Here is a 17,819-nt window from a genome sequence, read left to right as displayed (position 1 = left end):
CGACCGTCGCGGATTTCGCGATTCGCGGTGTCCGTTTGCCGCGAGGTGACGTGACGCGAGTGACTTTTGCGGGCAATCAGCGACAGCAGAAGTCATTTCGTTGGAACGGACGTTAGGCCTTCGCGTGATAGTTGCCATCGATGATAAATCTGATAAATCTTCTTTCCGATCGATGCGGCGACGAGACGTGACGCGCTCTCTTGCAGTGATACTTGATGAGTGCGTGCATCAGCACGCGCGATTAATTACACGTTTGTTAATTGAAACATTGAGACGTGCGTCGAGAGAGCACGTTATTAATCCGAAGGAATTTGTTGGGATCACGGTCCCCGACGATTGTAATTATCGTATCATCGAAATAATCGGAACCGATCAACGGAGATGAATAGCGGCGCGTTTGGAGGAACGAAGGTGCCAACCGGGGCCAGACGTGGTGGCACGTGAACAATCGGGGCCCTTAATTCTCGAGCACACGGCAGACCCCGCAGATGATTCACGGCGTGGCCGGTTATAGGTGGCCTCCCCGCTCTTGCTGTTCCCGTCCGGAGCTATTTCCTCGCGGTGCTATCTCCTGGCCTATTCGAGGGCGAAACTTTATAGGGTGCGCCTAGCGGGGTCGCCACGTGAAGATCTCGAGAGAAGATTCCGCGAAGCCGTAGCTGATCTCGTTCGGAATCGTTTCTCCGACAGCGGGTTTACGATTGCCGAACGCGGTTGCGGCTTCACCGATGAGGAAGCGAGGCAGCGGAGACAAGACGAAGGAGGACGAAAACGCGTCCACACGGAGCGCACACTGGCTGACCTGACTGTGTCTCTAGTTTTCGAACAGCAGGCATCAAGGATATTCCAGACATGCGGTCCGGTTGCGTCGGCGAGTAATTTATGCCGCAGCGATGCCGCGTGTGACGCCCTGAGTTCGCCCTAAAAATTATTTATTTGATTGAACGCCACTTCGGGGAAGGCTATTCTTGGTCCCGAATCTTTTCTTCTGGGGCCCAATCGTTCGGGAACGAGTTCTCTCTCTTTCTCGCTGGTCGAAAACAGAGAGACAGAATACGTACGGTGGCGAACAGATGACCGAAAAAAAACCGGCTCCTCCGAAAGACGCGCCGCGTCGATTGACGTCGCGAAGCGATCACGCGCGGATGGATCGAAGGAAGCCGAGAGATCGGCGGCATTAGTGGGTAATAACTATGACGACACGCATCACACGGTGAAGATATTATCTATTCGGACATCAGGCACGCGGGTGTCTCGACAATACCCGAGTTTACGTACGCAATGATAGCGGTAACGGTTGCGTCGGTTGCGATAGGCAGCGAATCGAGCGTGGCGCGATCGATGGGCGAAGCACGAGCGGGTAATGAACGCTCGCGTAATCGGGTACACCTGCGGCACTAGAACGATGTCGAAAGTGCGAAGTTCATGTGTGAATGACACGCCTGATGCACCTACAGACTCGGATTACGTTACGATCGCATCGCCGGAGAAAAAAGGGCTCTTCGCGTCTCGCAACCTGCAACTTTCTACGTTACGTCTCATTACCTTCCCACACTTGTCGTCGCACACGTCCCCGCAAACAATGCTGGGCATTGTTTCCGCGCGGTCGTAATTCGTAATTAGCTCCCTGATTAATTACCGATTTATTGGCTGATTATTATAATTATTCCCGGCGCTGCGCTCTCCGTTGATCTCGGGCACCAGAGTACCCCGCCTTATCAGATAGGCCGAAAGGTCTCCTCTGCCCTTCGTTGCACTTGCGAGAGATGATCCCGCAGGGGCCCTTCATAGTCTCGTAGATTCTCAAACGACTGAAAGAGCAAGAGAAGAGAAAGAGAGAGAAAGAGCAAGAGTGAGAGGTACCTCTCGATATGCCTGGCAATCCGCGCGCGTTAAATTATATTGTCCGGCACAGTTACGTTGCTTGAATTAATCTCGACCTACCGCGGAGCGAAAAATACACGGCTTAACTCACCGCAGCGAGTACGCGAATCGCATCATCGGGACGTACGTCGCCCGCAGTTGCCTCGAGTGTGAGTTCTTACTTTTGTCTTGGCTCGGGCGCGATCTCACGGTCGGTCGAGCATCTCGGGGAGACAAAAATGAACGACCCGCCGCGTCCCCCTTCTCGGTATTCCGCGAGATGCGCGCGTGCATCAGGACCGAGGAGGACGATGGAGCTGGATGCAGGAGAGTCGAACGGTCGATAGGAGGAGTGGCCGATGCCAGATACGAGGGTCGACCTAACTTTATTGTATTTAATTAATTACTCCGCCCGATAGCCGATCCTGCAATTTGTACCCTCCTCGGATCGCCGCCGCCACCGCTGCCGCCGACGTCGTCGTCCTCTTGGTCGTCGTCGTCGTCTTCTTCATTCTCGATCGCCTCCGCCTCCACGATCGACGCAGAATCGCACTCGCCCGAGTATCGCAACCACTCGATAGATCCTCGTGCTCGATTCATCCCGGGTCGGCATTCCGTTTGTGCGCGTGTGGGAGGAACGCACGCCGTATAGGTATTGACATTTTCTTTGAACTTGAATTATGCTCGTGCTCGCGCTCGCATAATCGCGGAATACGCGCCTCCGCTTTATATTCCACTCGCTGGTTTATCGCGCTTGTACTCTCGTTCAGTATTATACTCGACAAGTATCTGTTAACAAGTGCGTGCGCGCGGCCATTGTCGCGTATGCAGATTGCGAGGATTTCATATTCCGACGCGGCCACGGCAGACTGTTCACTGCAAACAAAACGCGTATGAATTTAATGCGCGACGCATGAGAAAAGACTAGGAAACATTGATGGAGGATTATCGCGTGGCATTCCCCATTGTGAAAATCCCCATGGAGAACGCGAGAGCGAGTTGACTCGAGTGACTAGTCGTCCGTTCGAGCGAGGACGCGGAAATTCGTTCTACATCCGCGACCGGTCCAGTGGACTGCTCCGCGATGCTGTGCGATGAATAACGCGCATAACTCGCGCGTAACTCGGTGCATGCCGAAAGCGGCATAAATCAGAGTTAGAGAGAGCTGATCCTGAGAGCGTGCGCTGCACCGCGTCACAACATCGATAATGCGATCATAATGCTAATTTACCGCAGGTGCACATCGCAGGAATTCACCTCCCCCTGCGTCTCTGCCCACCCCTGGTCCGCCTACCGCTGCATTAACGTCAATTTCTTGCGCGGAGACTTGACCTTGACCCTAGTCGCGACACGGTGCGCGTCCTCGCCGAGTGCGACTTCGACCTTACGAAGCTCGATCCTCTTTCTCCCTCTCGGTCCTTTATGCGGCGAGTAACTCCTGAATTCATAGCGTAAATTGTACTTAGCGGTGAAAATTTAAGACTTCGCCAGAGTGCGCGTAAAGTACGCTGGGTTTTCTGAATGCGATGGACTCCTCTCGCCACGTGAGAAGCATGGAAATACGTTTGAACCTGCGAGAGACGCGAGGCTCACAAGAATCGAGACTCGTCACGGGTAGATTCAACTTGAACTCGCGATGAGTTCTCTTCGCGATCATAAAGAAAAGACTTTATTAGAAAGTTGATTCCGTTTCTTCGGTGCTCGTCACTGCGGCCGTTAACTGCGGAGTCTGTTGGTGGTAGATGGTAGGTGAATCTCACCGAGTAGATAGGTAGGACGAGCTCCTCCACGAGAGTTCATCTCCTGCTCGCTCGAACGTTTCGGTCCGCGTGCAACCCCGTTAAGTACACACCCGTTGCAACATCCTCGACGCTCGCGCGAGCGACCGATCACGATAGTGTACCGCCTATTAGCTCGAATTTGGAGCTCTTCATCCGTTCGAGCATCCGGGAGTCCGCCGCGCGAGTAGACGCGCTACGATAAGATGGAGAGCGCTGGAGAGTCCAGGTCGAACGAGACTTTCCAGCGCGTATAAACATTCGCCTGGTCGACCGGTTGAGGCTATCGAGCTTCGAAGCCGGCAACGAGTGCACTCGGGACATGACGTCTGCAAGTCATCCCGTGACCGTATCGTGGGAAACACAAATATGTAACTGGGCGTTCCTTCCTCCTCCTCGTCCGCGTCGTCGTCGTCGTAACGGCGACCCGTAGATTTACGTCCGACTTGGAGAACGGACCAGGATTCTTTGGGTGTGAACAAGACCTCGCGCTCTCTCGATTCGTAGAGACCCACGTCGCATCGGATTCCTCGTTGAAGAATCGTCGACGATCGTTCGTGTAAAATATGACGATGAGCAACACGCTTTCTGTTACCGCAAAGAGACCATTTTCCGGAGATTCCAAAAATTTGGAGCCTGAAGGTTTGGGTTTTCGAATACCCGTGTTTGCAGAACTATCGCCATTTCCTTTCGCGTCCTGGCACAAAGTGCTTCAGAATTCTAAATACATTGTCAAGTCCTCGGACGCGTACGTGCGTGTATAATGTGCCACGCCGACCGGCTGTTGCATCGCGGTGTAATTACACGCTACCCGGCGTAATTCTCTGTATTTTCTGGCCAAGTGTAGGTAGTCATTAGGGCGTAGAGGCGGCAGTTGGCCCGGAATACGAAATAATCCTCTCCACTCGACTAAGTAACTCAATTTTCCCCGAGATCCCATCGCGCGACGGCGTAGTGTCCTCGCTCTCTACCTCTCCACGCGCTATGGGGACTATGGGGACGGGTAGAAAAAGGGGGGGAGCAGTAGATCGAGGGTGAAGTCGGGAGGAAAGCGCGCGGAGCGGAGCAGAGCCCAAGCCTCTCTTGTGCCTCGGAGATATTAACATTATAAATCGTCCAGGCCGGCGACACGCCCGGGGCGGAGCCGATTGTATCGAGTTGATACCCACCTCCGGGCCCCGATATCGATTACACTCCGGTGATTGGCAGGATTCGTAACACGCCACGGGGAGTCTGCGGGGACCCATTGGGCCCCTTCGCGCGTATTTAACACGCTCTCGCGAGTCGAGCGGTGCCGCACCGCGCAAGAAAAGATGACGATGACGACGATGACGACGACGACGGCGAGGATGATGATCAGTCCGGAATCGTGCAGAGTCTATGCATGCGAGAACGCGCTCGCGGCGAAACCGATTGATCTCGATCGACATCGAGAGCGATAACGGTGCGTGATCACGGTGCATGATCGCGAGTGATGATTCGCTTCGCCGAGAGCTTCCGGCACGCAGAATGCGTCGCAATGACAGCTCCACTGCGGATGTTATTTGATGTTTTTCTCCCGCGATTATATAATGCAATAAATCCGACGATATGAATACTTAATGCCGTCGGATTAGTACTTAATTGCACGACGCCACATTGCGTGATAATGTATTATTCCATAAAAGTGATACGCCAATAAAAAGCACGAAAAGTAATGTAGAGATTAAAATTAATAAATTTCATCTCAACTTTATGGTGCATAAAAGTCCGGGCGTACGGCAACATTTTCTTTCAAACTTGCATACAGATGGTTATTATCGGCAGCGATTGCGCCTCGGACGGGAACGCTCGGCGAACGGGAGGGAATGCCGTAACACGAAAAAATTAAACGGAGGGGAGGGCATGCGTCAGGTGTTCTCCACGATCAGTATTAAATCCATTTCCGTTCGGGATCCGTTGCGGCTTTAGATCGGGCCGCGCTCGCGGTGTCGTTAAAAAATCCGGGACGACCGCAGGTCGGTCGTAAAAATCTTGGCCTCGTCCTCCTCTTGCTCCTCCTGCTCCTCCTCCTCTTCCTTGGGGGGAGATTGGTGAAAACGCCAACGAATCTCGTGAAAAGTGCGCGCCGGCGATCAATGCCGCCGGTAATTTATTGGGAGGTCGAAAAGGAGGTGCTTATCGCGCGCGCGAAGCGTCTCTTACGCCTTTACTCGCCTCGCGAGAAACCTCCTCCCTCCTCTTCGAGATCTTCGCCTTTCACCATTTTTATTGACACTAAATGTGAAAACTCGTCACCCTGCCGGCGACATCTTCGGAGATCCTGTTGGAAGTGGCGCGCGCGCAGGGGATATCGGTGGGCGACGCCACGAGAGGAGAAATCGCGACGAATCCAGGCGGGCGCGAGCGAGCGAGCGGATTCGTGCTGGTTACGGCATCGATATCGGTTATTCTGACTTTAACTGTCGAAATGTCGCGCGAGAACGGCGGTTTTACGGCCGGTCACGCACCGGTTCGCCGGCGAACAAACGCGGAAAGCCACGCTGGAAGAGTACTAATTGTGAGCAAATACGCTCAGCGATGCGCTCTCCTCGCTTGGAACTCGCAGCCTCGAGTGGTGGCCCTTTATCCCGTTTGCTCGTCACTTAATTACTTGACCTCGCTCGTTACTACCTTCCCGGAATACCAGCCGCTCTTGCCGCTCCGCGATTTGCTCCTTCAGTAAAGTCCTCCGCTCTACATTGCTCTCTCCGGCATTCCGTGTGTTCCTTTCTGTCAATGAGTCACGAGAATACGTTCTTCCCTCAACCTTTTTTATTCAATTTTCTTTGTTTTTTTTATACAAATATGCAGAGTACTTTATGAGTTTAAGGATTTTCGGTACTCTTGTCCATCTCTTAACTGTACCTTACGTTCCACACCTTACGTCTCGCTGCAAATATTAATGTTGGCTCCTGGAAATTAATCGTCTAGCGCGAGCAGCACATATGTAGATTCGCCGGCTCGTCGCGCGACGCGTAAAAGTGTCATCGCACGATCGATTTTACGATCGAACGTGACAGATTGCGCGAAAAAATCGCTTCTCGTGCGGGATAACTGCCGCGTGCACGTTTACAGAGACCAAGCTGGGGATCATCGGGTCCCGTCGAACAATGAGCGGACAGTCGTCGAGGGACTGTGTCGAAGTGCCTTTTATTGGGCCGTATTTCACTGTGCCGGTATTCGACACCGCTAACGATTCCCCGGGATTCACGATGCTTGAATCGACCGCTGCCGATCAGCGGAGGATCGATGCGCTAATCGTTGCCATCGATCGCTCTCGTGTCTCCCGCGAAACGCAACGCTCACCTCGGATTCTGATCGCGCCATTGGCGATCACCACTTTGTCCTTCGCGCGAACGATCATGCCACGATCGTCTCGCATCACCGAAGGATGTATCGTATAGTCTCCACGACGCGATTCTCCCGACTTTAGACAAATGCAATTTGCAGAACCGTAAGGTTCGCTCCGTGCAGCGCTACGCTTTGTCTATACGCGTGGCTTCCAATTTTATTATCGGCAGTTTGTGATACGACAAGATCGAGTGGCGAGTACTCTGATTTATGTGGAATGGAACGAAACGAGGAAGAGACGAGGATAGTCAAGTATCTCGACGTTGCACAAATGCACAAATTATCATGCGATTCTCATCGATTTTGTCGCTCCTCGTAGTAACGCTTCCGAGACTTTGCATTTTCCGCGTTGGTTCTCCTCGCGTGCGTCGCGTTTCGTGTTTGTACAATGTCGGAAGGCATCTCAGAAATGCTGAAGCCATGCGCACCGCGAGTATGTACACACGAATTGAGGCGTTTATTAATACAGCTCTTTCGCTGCGCAGATGTGCATTAATTGTCCGGTGAAGTTCTAGTTAATGGCACCGTCGTGTGGCTGCCAAAGGCCGCGGAACGCGGCGATCCGCGCGTGCGATAGCGGCGCGAGAAGTCTCGCTTGCGCGAGCGGAGAAGACGCTTGCTCGTTCGTTCGGTCGCGCGGGAACACAGGACGTATGGGAATGCGAGTGTGGGCACGTCGCGTCATAACTCCGTGAGCGCCGTAAATCAAGGTGGACGCCTCATGCACCCATAGAAACGGTTATATTCGACCGTAACGGCGCGTACCCACCGCGACGACGACGAGGCTATATTTTAATGGTAACGATAAATTACTTAGGAGGAGAGAATCGCGTCGCGAGCGGAGATGGCGGCGATGAAACCCTCACGCGGCGAAGCCGCGATCCTCCCGTGTCAGAGCCACGTCCAGCCTCGTAATCCCTTCGCGCGAGCGAATCCCTTCCGCTTGTCCGCTCGCTCGCAGGCTCGCGGAGAGGAGCGCCATTGATCGCGATCCGACGCGTCGGCGCGCAAGGAAATTACTTTGACTTTGGCGCGGTCTACCGGAATCGCGATAACGTACGATCCACGGATCGTCGGGATGAAATATTAACTCGTATAGGCTGCCTCGATACCCTCGATACTCTCTTTCTCTTTCTCTTCTCGGCGGCAAGAGTAATTTGCCCGACGCTCGGGAATGAGGAAAATTTATATTAGGCGCGCGCGTCCGCCTGCGAGATTACGCTCGCGCGAGCAAAGGCACGCCGGCAAACTGTTCGCGAAGCAAAGAGCGGCTTTTTATGCGCTTTCTAGGCAGTTATCTACGACCTATCCTCTTCCTCAAAGAAGAATCGCCAAAATCCGCGAGAGACATTGCGCGAGACGTCGCGGAGAACGTTCTAGAAAGCACAACTCGTTCCGCGCGCGTGTACGCTCGCTAAATCTCTCTCTTTCTCTCTCTCGTTGCGCTTATCCGCGCCGCGACCACTTTGCAGAATTTCGCTTTTAGATATCGGCCTGGGTGGCGACCGCTATTACGAATCTCGGAGATTAATGTCCCTCCTCTCCTCTCTGCGGGCCTTCTCATTAATACGCCGCGCATTCATACGTGCGTACGTCTGCGTGTTACATTATGATAACGGAATGGATTTCAATGTAATACCCGCGTGTCCGAGTGTCGGCGCCAGTGGAATAGACCGTGTGTAATAAATGCAATTCCTCTGTACGCGGCAATGTATTAGATTGCTACGCTGCTCGTTTCTTTCGCTCTTTCCCTCTCTAGGCTTAGTTTACGAGTTGAATATCTAAATCGTCATCTTATACATAATTTAGGCAGATAGGTATCTGAAAGCAGCCTTTGTTTTATGTGCTTGCTCTCGAACGAGAAGATACGTGCACACCGCAAGATCTCATACCTTCTCACATATCTGACACGAAAAAAAACGAAAAAAACCAAAGTCGTTAAAAATAAAATAATTACTTCGAAGCAATCCCAATGCTGAAATATCCGAGACAAAGTCGGCAAACGACAACGTTTGTGGGAAATTAATCAGGTTTTTCGCGTGTTTGTAAGTCATCGTCATTGCGGCTACCGAACGCTTAACCGGATCAGCGAGCAGAGCTTGCGCAAGCTCCGCTAACTGCTCGCGAGCGGATCGCCCACGCAACGCGCAAGGTGGTCCCAGCACTTGAGATCTTCGGGTCTCGGTCCCCGGACACTTTTATGCCCCCGACGACGAGCGACGACGACAATCACCGGGCACCTTCCTCGCGTGGCGTGGGCGACCCATGGGAACTTATAACTGCGCGTTCAGCTCGTCGTTTTCTGAGCGTCCAGTTGCTCGCCTTTCATCGACACGCGCCTCCCAACGCGCTCGTTCGCCGAACATCGGGAGTTTAATCGGGCAGATTTATAATGCAAAGCCATGCATCGTCTCTCACAGAAATAAATATCAATGCCAACATTCTGAGCTTCGTTTATCTTTCTTGTAGATTTCTTCAATAAGAGTGCTTGCGTTTTCGAGCACATCAACATTAAAAAAGGAGCCGTCTTCGCGATAGACTTTCCTGCATTCCATACTCTGCATCGATTCCAAAGTCCACTTTGGCAAATTAAAATTGGCACAAACTGCCGCGGTTCCAGCAATGTCCATCGACGGAGATGGTCTAGGCAATCCGACGTGATCTTCAAGAATTCAAGACACGTGGCCATACCATCGAGTACCATCGGAGAATTTATCATCGTGCGAAATGCTGAATGTGCGAGATGAAGGAACACGAGGAGAGCGAGAGAGAAAGAGAGAGAGAGAAAGAGAGAGAGAGAGAGAGAGAGACGGAGGCGCAGCCTCTGCTCATTCGAGACGCATCTGTGTACCACCCGTCTCGTTGTCTCTGCTGATCCTTCGCGATGATGCTCTCTCGGCCTCGTCTCTCGTTCTCTTTCCCTCGTTCCCCGATTCCCTTCCTCCGGTCGCAACGCGAGTACACGCGAGTACGAGTGACGCGTAATACCATCGAGCGTATAAAACGCGTCTTTGTGCGCTCCGGCCAGCTGTTTGTCCAACACCTCGTACCTGTACCTCGGGGGTCAGTGGCGATTCTGTTACGAGCCCAGGAACGTCGCTCTTTCGATTCAAGGGTCATCAGGTCAACGCCTCGATCGTGGAGGATCATTTACGCGACGCGCGCCAAGCGTTCCAAAGACGTTGCTTGCATCTAATCACCCTCAGTATTCGAATGTCTCGAGAAGTTCAAGACAGAACTCGGTACCTTGACAGTCATGCGAGGGTGTATGCAGTTGGCACAGAATTGACCTTTCCTGCCGCTCATTGTATTGTTCTACATGTATATGTAGAACTCTAATCAGAACAATGGAATTCTGATGTCAAGATGCCAACTTTGCACGCCCGCCATGCAATATTTCCGAAAGCTATAGAAGCCAGCCCTCTCTTGCCAACTTTTTCCGCATTTTTTTGTATTTTTGTATTGTTCTTCTCGATTTCGCTCATCGCTTTTACGCTGCTGATTCGAAGACGTCTGGGGATCGCTCGATCTACATCCTTCGTCGCGTAGGGCACGGGAAAAAGTCGATCGAGGGTAATAAATACATCGCGGACGGGAGCCGACCATTGATATTCGCGGTTAGGTTTTCTCCCTTCGGTGCCGCTAATAACTTATCCGGTAGACGGTGGCTGGCATCCGCTTCTTGCGCGTCTATCGAGCACGTTCCCCCAGGCCCTTCCGTAGGCCGACGCTTGCAGAAGCGTTCGTCGCCAAGCGGATGTTTTACGGGCGGGAGCACTTTGTGTGGTCCTCGTGTCAAAATGTGTCAAAACTCGAGTTCGTGGTCTCGCCGTGTCCGGTAAAAAGCGGTTCGGTCGGTCCTACAAATTAACGGGCTGTCTCGGTGCGAGACACGTCTACGACATAGGCGTGGGGAACGAGAAAGAAAGAGAAAGAAAGAAAGAGAGAGAGAGAGAGAGAGAGAGAGAGAGAGAGAGAGAGACAGAGGTGAATAAACTTTGCATTACGATTTCTAAGGATCTATCGATGAGGCTGATGAATCCTGGCCGGAACCGATGAATATCGAGTGATCGAGAAATGGTGTCGCGGACGAACGTCAGTCTTATTTCGCTCTGTGCTGATTGTCGCAACTGCAGAAACCGGTACTGGAATACGAATGCAGGTCGCACAACGAGCGAAATGAAACCTGACATTTCAATGTCTGACGTTTAACGATCGATGGGAAAAAAATAAGCTATTCGCATTAAGGATATCGCGTCACACCGTTGCAAGTGAGAAAGAGACAGAGAGAGCGATGCTGCTCGATTCGCTTCCTACGTCGCATACGAACGATCCTCTTTCGCATTTACGATCGGGCAGACAGACGGACGAATTCTTCGAGAGGCGACCGTCCTTGGTGATTATACGATCGTGCAAACGCGGCATGAGATATGCCGCGAAACTGTGGCGAGTTTTCCACGTTGCGAGCGCGCGATGTGTCGTCGACAGCTTCTTCGTTTTCCTTTTTCCCTACGATAACGCTAATCTCGTCGGACCGCTGTGGACAATTGCGCGAAAATGATCGCTCGAACGCGAGCCGATTAGATATGCAGCATTTTCCCGGTAATTGCGTCGAGCGCTGGAACAATTCTTTATGGCGCGCGTAGCTATCCGACAGGAAGATATATGTTCCTGCGAGTTTCGCGTCAACCTTTAAAATAGCGCCGTTACGTGAACAACGACGACGTATCGGTCGAACGAAACGATCGAGAGAATTGCGAGAGCCAACCATCGCTCAATTGATGCGTCCGAGCTGATGTTACAATCGTCGTCGTTCTTTACGATCGCGACCTTAACACTTAAACGCGTGCGCCTACGTGCGCGAGTACACCGCTCGATTACGCCGAATGAAATTAACGCAAACTCTCGAAAAGCGCATATAATCGTGAGTATTACAGAGAGGAGACGTGAAAATTGCGGACATTGAAGACACACGCAGGTGAATCAAACTATCGCCGGCGATAGTTGGTGACCACTTAAAATGCAAATGCAAGAGACGCCGAGAGACATCGGCTTGAGGAAAGGGCTTGAAAGGGTCGAAGAGGGTACGGTTACGGCGTAGCATGGCGAGGTTTCGTTGTGACAATATTACGGCAGTTTCGTATAAACGGATAACGGGAGAATCGAGAAAAAGGGCGTGCGCGGCCACGCGATTGTTGGCGTTTGTCAGCACATTTCCGCGAGGATCCTCAGAATTGATTCTTTATCCTGTCAGAATGAGGAAGAGACATCTCCCTTCCTGCCCATGTCACGTCCCACGGTCCGAGATCGTGTTTGATTGAGATAAAATCGCGGGTTTCAATTCGCGGCGCGCAACGGAGAAGCCGCGCGCCGGTCGGCAGAATCGGCCGCTTGATTTTCTATGGGAATGGGATGGGATGCGACGTGAGCATTGTGCCGGGTGTTGAATATATGTGGATCCAATCGCGGCACAGTTTGCGCTCTCAGCCGTCGCCACTATGGATTCCCATCGATAAAGTCGTCGAAAGAAATGAAAGAATCCGAGGTTGGATACCGTATCAGGCGAGGGAAACGGTAACACGATATGCTATCGTCGCGCTCATGATGCAAACATTTAATTGCGACACGATATTGCACGCATAGCTGAAGAATATGGATGCAGAGAAAAATATCAGCGATAAAGATATGTAAGCAGCGATCGAGAGTGAGCAATGAGAGATCATATAACGATGGATATTACGTACCGTATACTTGCAATATGTGATATTCAACAAGATCGTCCAAGCATCGATCGTTCGGTGCGAGAGTTCTAGTGGTCCGCTCGAATAATGTTTTGCGACAGTGCATTTCCACTCAAAATTCTTGCGTCATTCGGAAATGCTCGTCGAATCGTCCGGGTCCGGGCATCGCTACGAAAAAATGCAAAAAATGCAGCCGTGCCCGGTAAATTATTACAATTACCGTGCGCTCACGGACGCGTAAATTCGTGCACGCTTGCATTACGAGCGCGGCTCGGTTTGGATTAATTAAAAAGCGCTCGAGCATTTCACGTGCCGCGCGTGCCGGCATGGATTCTTTTCGGAATGTTGATCGATAATTAACTAACCGGGGTCGGGTCGTCGGTTCGGGTCAACGGAAACCGCTAGAACATATCACCGTTCGGTCGGCGATACACAATAAACCGCGCGCGCGGGTCCATAATCCGCCGCGCTGGCAGCTTCCGTACGCTGAATTCCGACAAACTGCATGGACCCATCTCGGGCTCGTTATTACGAGGCGAATGGGACGACCGCACGCACCGTCGGGACGAGGCAAATAGCCATTTTCACGTAAAACGATCGGCGTTGCCCGGCTTTCTGTCGTAAAGTAGCGCCCACACGCCCGAGTGCGCGAGCGAGCGAGCGAGCGCAGCCGGCAACAACGTGAGAATGTCCGCGTGACGATAAAAGTTACGCTCGTGAATTTTACGTTCCGCCCGGTGTCCCCGATCCCGTCCGCTCGAGAACGCTCGAGAACTCGCAGAGAGAACTCGCGGCGCGCTCGCCCGTATATTAACGTCGCCGCCTCATTTTCCAAAATTCCCTCGGCGACGATTTCGGGCCGCGCGCTGCTGGCCTCAGCAAATTTACAGCGACGATAAAAATGGTATCTTTGTATTGATCATGCGGTTGGTGGCCGCATAACAGTGCATTATTTACAACGAGTATTAATTTCGCCGGGAGAGTTCCACTTTTGATGCTGCGATGTGCATAAAACAAGATACAAATTATCATGAATCTTGCTGTCCCCTCGCCTACCGTTATTAACAACATAAATGATGGATTTTAGGTAGTTTGCAAACTGTCAGAAAAACCATAGTAGCTCCCGTGTGGGTTCCTTCATGGAACCATTGAACGCGTTTGCGAGGAGCCCGCGGCGCGGATTGTCCGCGTCCCGCGGAATCCAGCTCGATAAATTGGGATTTTTGCGCACGGACGAATATAGCGTCGACCCCTCGCTACTACAAGAAGATTGGTCCATTCAAGAGTTAACTTCGCTGAGTTACGTCTCGCTGTGAATTCGCACGTGAATCCACGAGCTTTGCATCGCTTGCTGCCGCCGCGACGCATTGAGAAACATTGGATATGCACGGTGCATTTGCAATGTCGCTTTTTGTGTGCACTATTATAATATCATTACGCCATTACGCTAGGTTGTCATTATAATATCATTTCCTATTAACGATTGCGTGGTCGGGGCACTTGGCGTTCCCGATAAATTATCGCCGCCTTGATTATCACGCGTCACCCAGTTATTGAAAGTGACGAGTACCGGCGGCATCTCTTCTCTCTCTCTCTCTCTCTCTCTCTCTCTCTCTCTCTCTCTCTCTCTCGCTGATGAAAACTTTTTTTCCGCTGGAGCATTACCACGTTAGCATCGGTGAGGTGCCGCGATGGAATCGCGCATAGTAAAGCACTTGTACAAACGTACGACGTATTCCGCGACGAGGAGAACGAGAACGTCGGAGGAGAGGGAGCGTAATGGAGGACGTTGGATGGAGAGAGAAATGAGACACGAGAGCTCTTCTCTCGCAAGGAGGGACGATTACCGATGACTTACGTATGCGAGGCAATCTCGCGTCGCGTTTGCGCAATTATTGGAACACCGTCCGTAATAAATGGCGGAATATGTCCGGAAAGGTGTTGGTTCAAGATCACCTGGCGATACGGGGGACACAGCCGATCCTCGTCGTTTCGTCACCGGCTCATCGACAACGATCTCCTCTCGGCTACTTGACGCTTACGTAATCGCGCGGGACGTTGAGATTATCCCTGATCAGAGGAGATCTTTTCTTCAATTGGGATAATCTATCCATCTGATTTTCCTTGTCGATGCCTCTTCATGTTCCGCTCCTCTTCGCACCGTTCCACGCGTAAAAGTCGATCGAGCGAAGCATCATCGCTCGGCTCCGCTCGCGGACTCGCGAGCGAAAGGTCGCCGATGTCCGAGTCCACTCGTGATTACGCTTTACGCAATTATTATGCGCACACCGTAACGCGCCTCGAAATTCAATTACATGCGGCGCACGTTGCAGAATCGCGCGTCGATTCGCGATCGACGTGGCGCATTGATCGATCGTTCTGCCCGTCGAAAAGCGCGGCCTTGATCTTAAACGATCTTAAGCAGCGTTGCCGTCCCCCATCTCCGCTGCTCGTGCTGCAATTTGAATTTCGATGCGCAGCCTCGTGCGTAGACACAGAAACGGGGTCTTGATTAAAATTTTTCACGAGAGATTGCTCAAACGCGTGTGATTACTATTCTCCTGGACGGTCTGATAAAGGAAACGTGATTAACCAGAAATTCCAGACTACATTTGAATGTCTGTCTTTTCGAGGATGCTTCGGTGAATAAATCTCTCTCGAAGTAGCATGTACTTTTTCTTCTTTTTTTTCTTTTTAATTTGTAAACGGTGCTAGCCAACTGGACGCTTCTTTCTCTCTTCTTCTCACGGTATCTCTGTGTGCGTAATAGCGTATACACGCATTCTGTCGCTGGACTACCGCCATCCCCAGTACGGAGATTTCAATGCTCCGTGACGTGGGAGTAATTGCGACACGCACACACGCTCGCGCGCGTACACGTGCAAACGCTGCGCTGTCGTCGACCTTGCGCTCGTCTTCCTTATAAGGCGCAATCGAGCACTTTGCGCCTACGATCAATTACCGGAGATATCCACTTTTGTCGCTCTCGTTGCCTAACAACGTGGCCCAATTAAGGTACGACGATTAATGTTACGATATCTCTTTCGCGGCTTTTTTTCGCCGTCTTTTCCCCTCATCTTACGTCGCCTCGCCTCCTCGACTCATCTGCGAAGAAATCACGGGGTTTCGTGGTCGTGTCTCCTTCGTCGTCGCGATAAATGCAATGGAGCAACAAATGCAGCGCGCGCGCGCGTATGTATTAATAAAGATGTTCACGTTCTTTGATGTCTCTTTCTCTTTTTTCTTCTTAATTTTTTTATCCCTCGTCTGTGAATCCGCCCGTGTCGAAACGCCTGGGAAAGCAGGGGCGGGACGAGACAATGATCTCGCGCGGCTCGCACATCCCACATTTAACGCTAAACGTGGTCATACAAGTGGCGGCCCACGCGCATGACGTCTCGTACACGCCGGAGATACGTTCGTATTAGATGAACGAAACTCGCACTCGGATGGCCACGTTTACGGCCATTCGTAATGCGGACTGTAAATAAGGAATCTGCGCGATGGCTCCTCCTCGGCGAATCGTCATGGACGCGCGTACCTGGACTCGCGCGGAAACCCTATCCCACGCCGGCGATTTTTCGCGCTCGAGGAAAAAGAGTCCGCGCACGATCGCGGAGGTGGATCGCTCGCTCGGCGGATCGCGCGCCGAAGATGATCTTTCGAGTGAGAGGACGGTCCGTCCTTGTCTACCAGCTCTGGCTGGCGGATGGCGCGGCACCGCGCATACATCATACGGCCAGGCCGGCTCTCTCAAGATCAGTCCTTCCTCTTCTCGCGTGTGACCACACATGTGTAATTCCAATTAACATTGCAGCGTATGTGCCCGCGCGCGTGAGGAGTTGCACGCACGGATTATTCCGCGCTAAAGTTAACGCGCACAACGTCTAACTGACTGACTGACTGATTTTTCTCCTCCTTCCGTTCTTTCGTGCATCCTCCGCCTGCCTCTCCTTCTGCGAACTCTCGTTTGCCGTGAAACCGTGCAAGTGATTTGCGTTTCCCGCACCTCATGCGCGGAAATCGATCCGCCGTAACGTGCAGATGAAAGTGACAGATCGGTAGATGAGTTAATCTTGTTTTTCGCTTTGTTTTTGTTTGAGAAAAATCACGAATCCACTTTTTCTTCTCCATTTTCCTTCTTGGAGGAATGGTACTTAGCATTTCATTCGATCGAACGCGAGGATTAGAAATCCGCTCGCGTAGGCTTTAAGCGCGTCCTGATGAAATTCCTTACGTTCGCGTCTCATCAATTGACCACTTTGCTCGCCGAGTCGCGCGCGATTCAGCGCATTCCAATGCGAGAGAGCCGAATTAAGCGAAGCACACCGCGAGAGTACAGCGATCTCTAGGCACAACGTGCATCGCACCAACGAGTCCATACGATCAGCGAGTATCATCCTCTCTCGTTATCTCTCTTCTTTTCCCTTTTGGAAAGCACTCGCGTCCACGCTCCGGACGTGGACCACACACGACGAGGCAAGTGCATCGTAAGTAGCCTCTATTTCGAGAGAAAATATTATCGTAACGCCGCCGCTCGTCCGCACCTGCGGACATGTTATACCTCTGAACTCGCCTCTGCCACTCGCTCGTATCGCCAGCTCGAAATAATATTTGGCCATTGCGATCGCGCGGCCGATCGTAAAGATCGCGATACCGCGGCGTGGCATCGTGATCGTCCAGGTGCGCTCGCGACCGGCTCATTCGTTCATCGTTTATCGTCGTGAGATCGGCGCCCGGCCGCCTTCAAGGGAGTCTCGAATCATTGTCACGCGTCATTGACGAACGCGACAATTATCGGCATAAAAGGAGCGTCCAACGGCGTTCATTGTGTCTATCCACGGCAGATCGTGCCGAAAAATCGCGCCACTACGAGAGCGCGACGATCCTTGCCGGATCCTCCCACTTTCTTTCAAGCGCTCGCTCGTCGCGCGTGGTCGATCTTCCACAAATGCGAAATTTATCTTGGATCTGGACCAGGGAGAACTCGAGCGACCAGGACCGCTTCTGACTCGCCATTGTCCGGTCGGGCCCGGTCAACGGGTCCGTCATTGTCCGTGCCGCT

Source organism: Ooceraea biroi, chromosome 12, assembly GCF_003672135.1.
Source record: "Ooceraea biroi isolate clonal line C1 chromosome 12, Obir_v5.4, whole genome shotgun sequence".
Taxonomy (NCBI): Eukaryota; Metazoa; Arthropoda; class Insecta; order Hymenoptera; family Formicidae; genus Ooceraea; species Ooceraea biroi.
Note: the sequence above shows the minus strand (reverse complement) of the source record.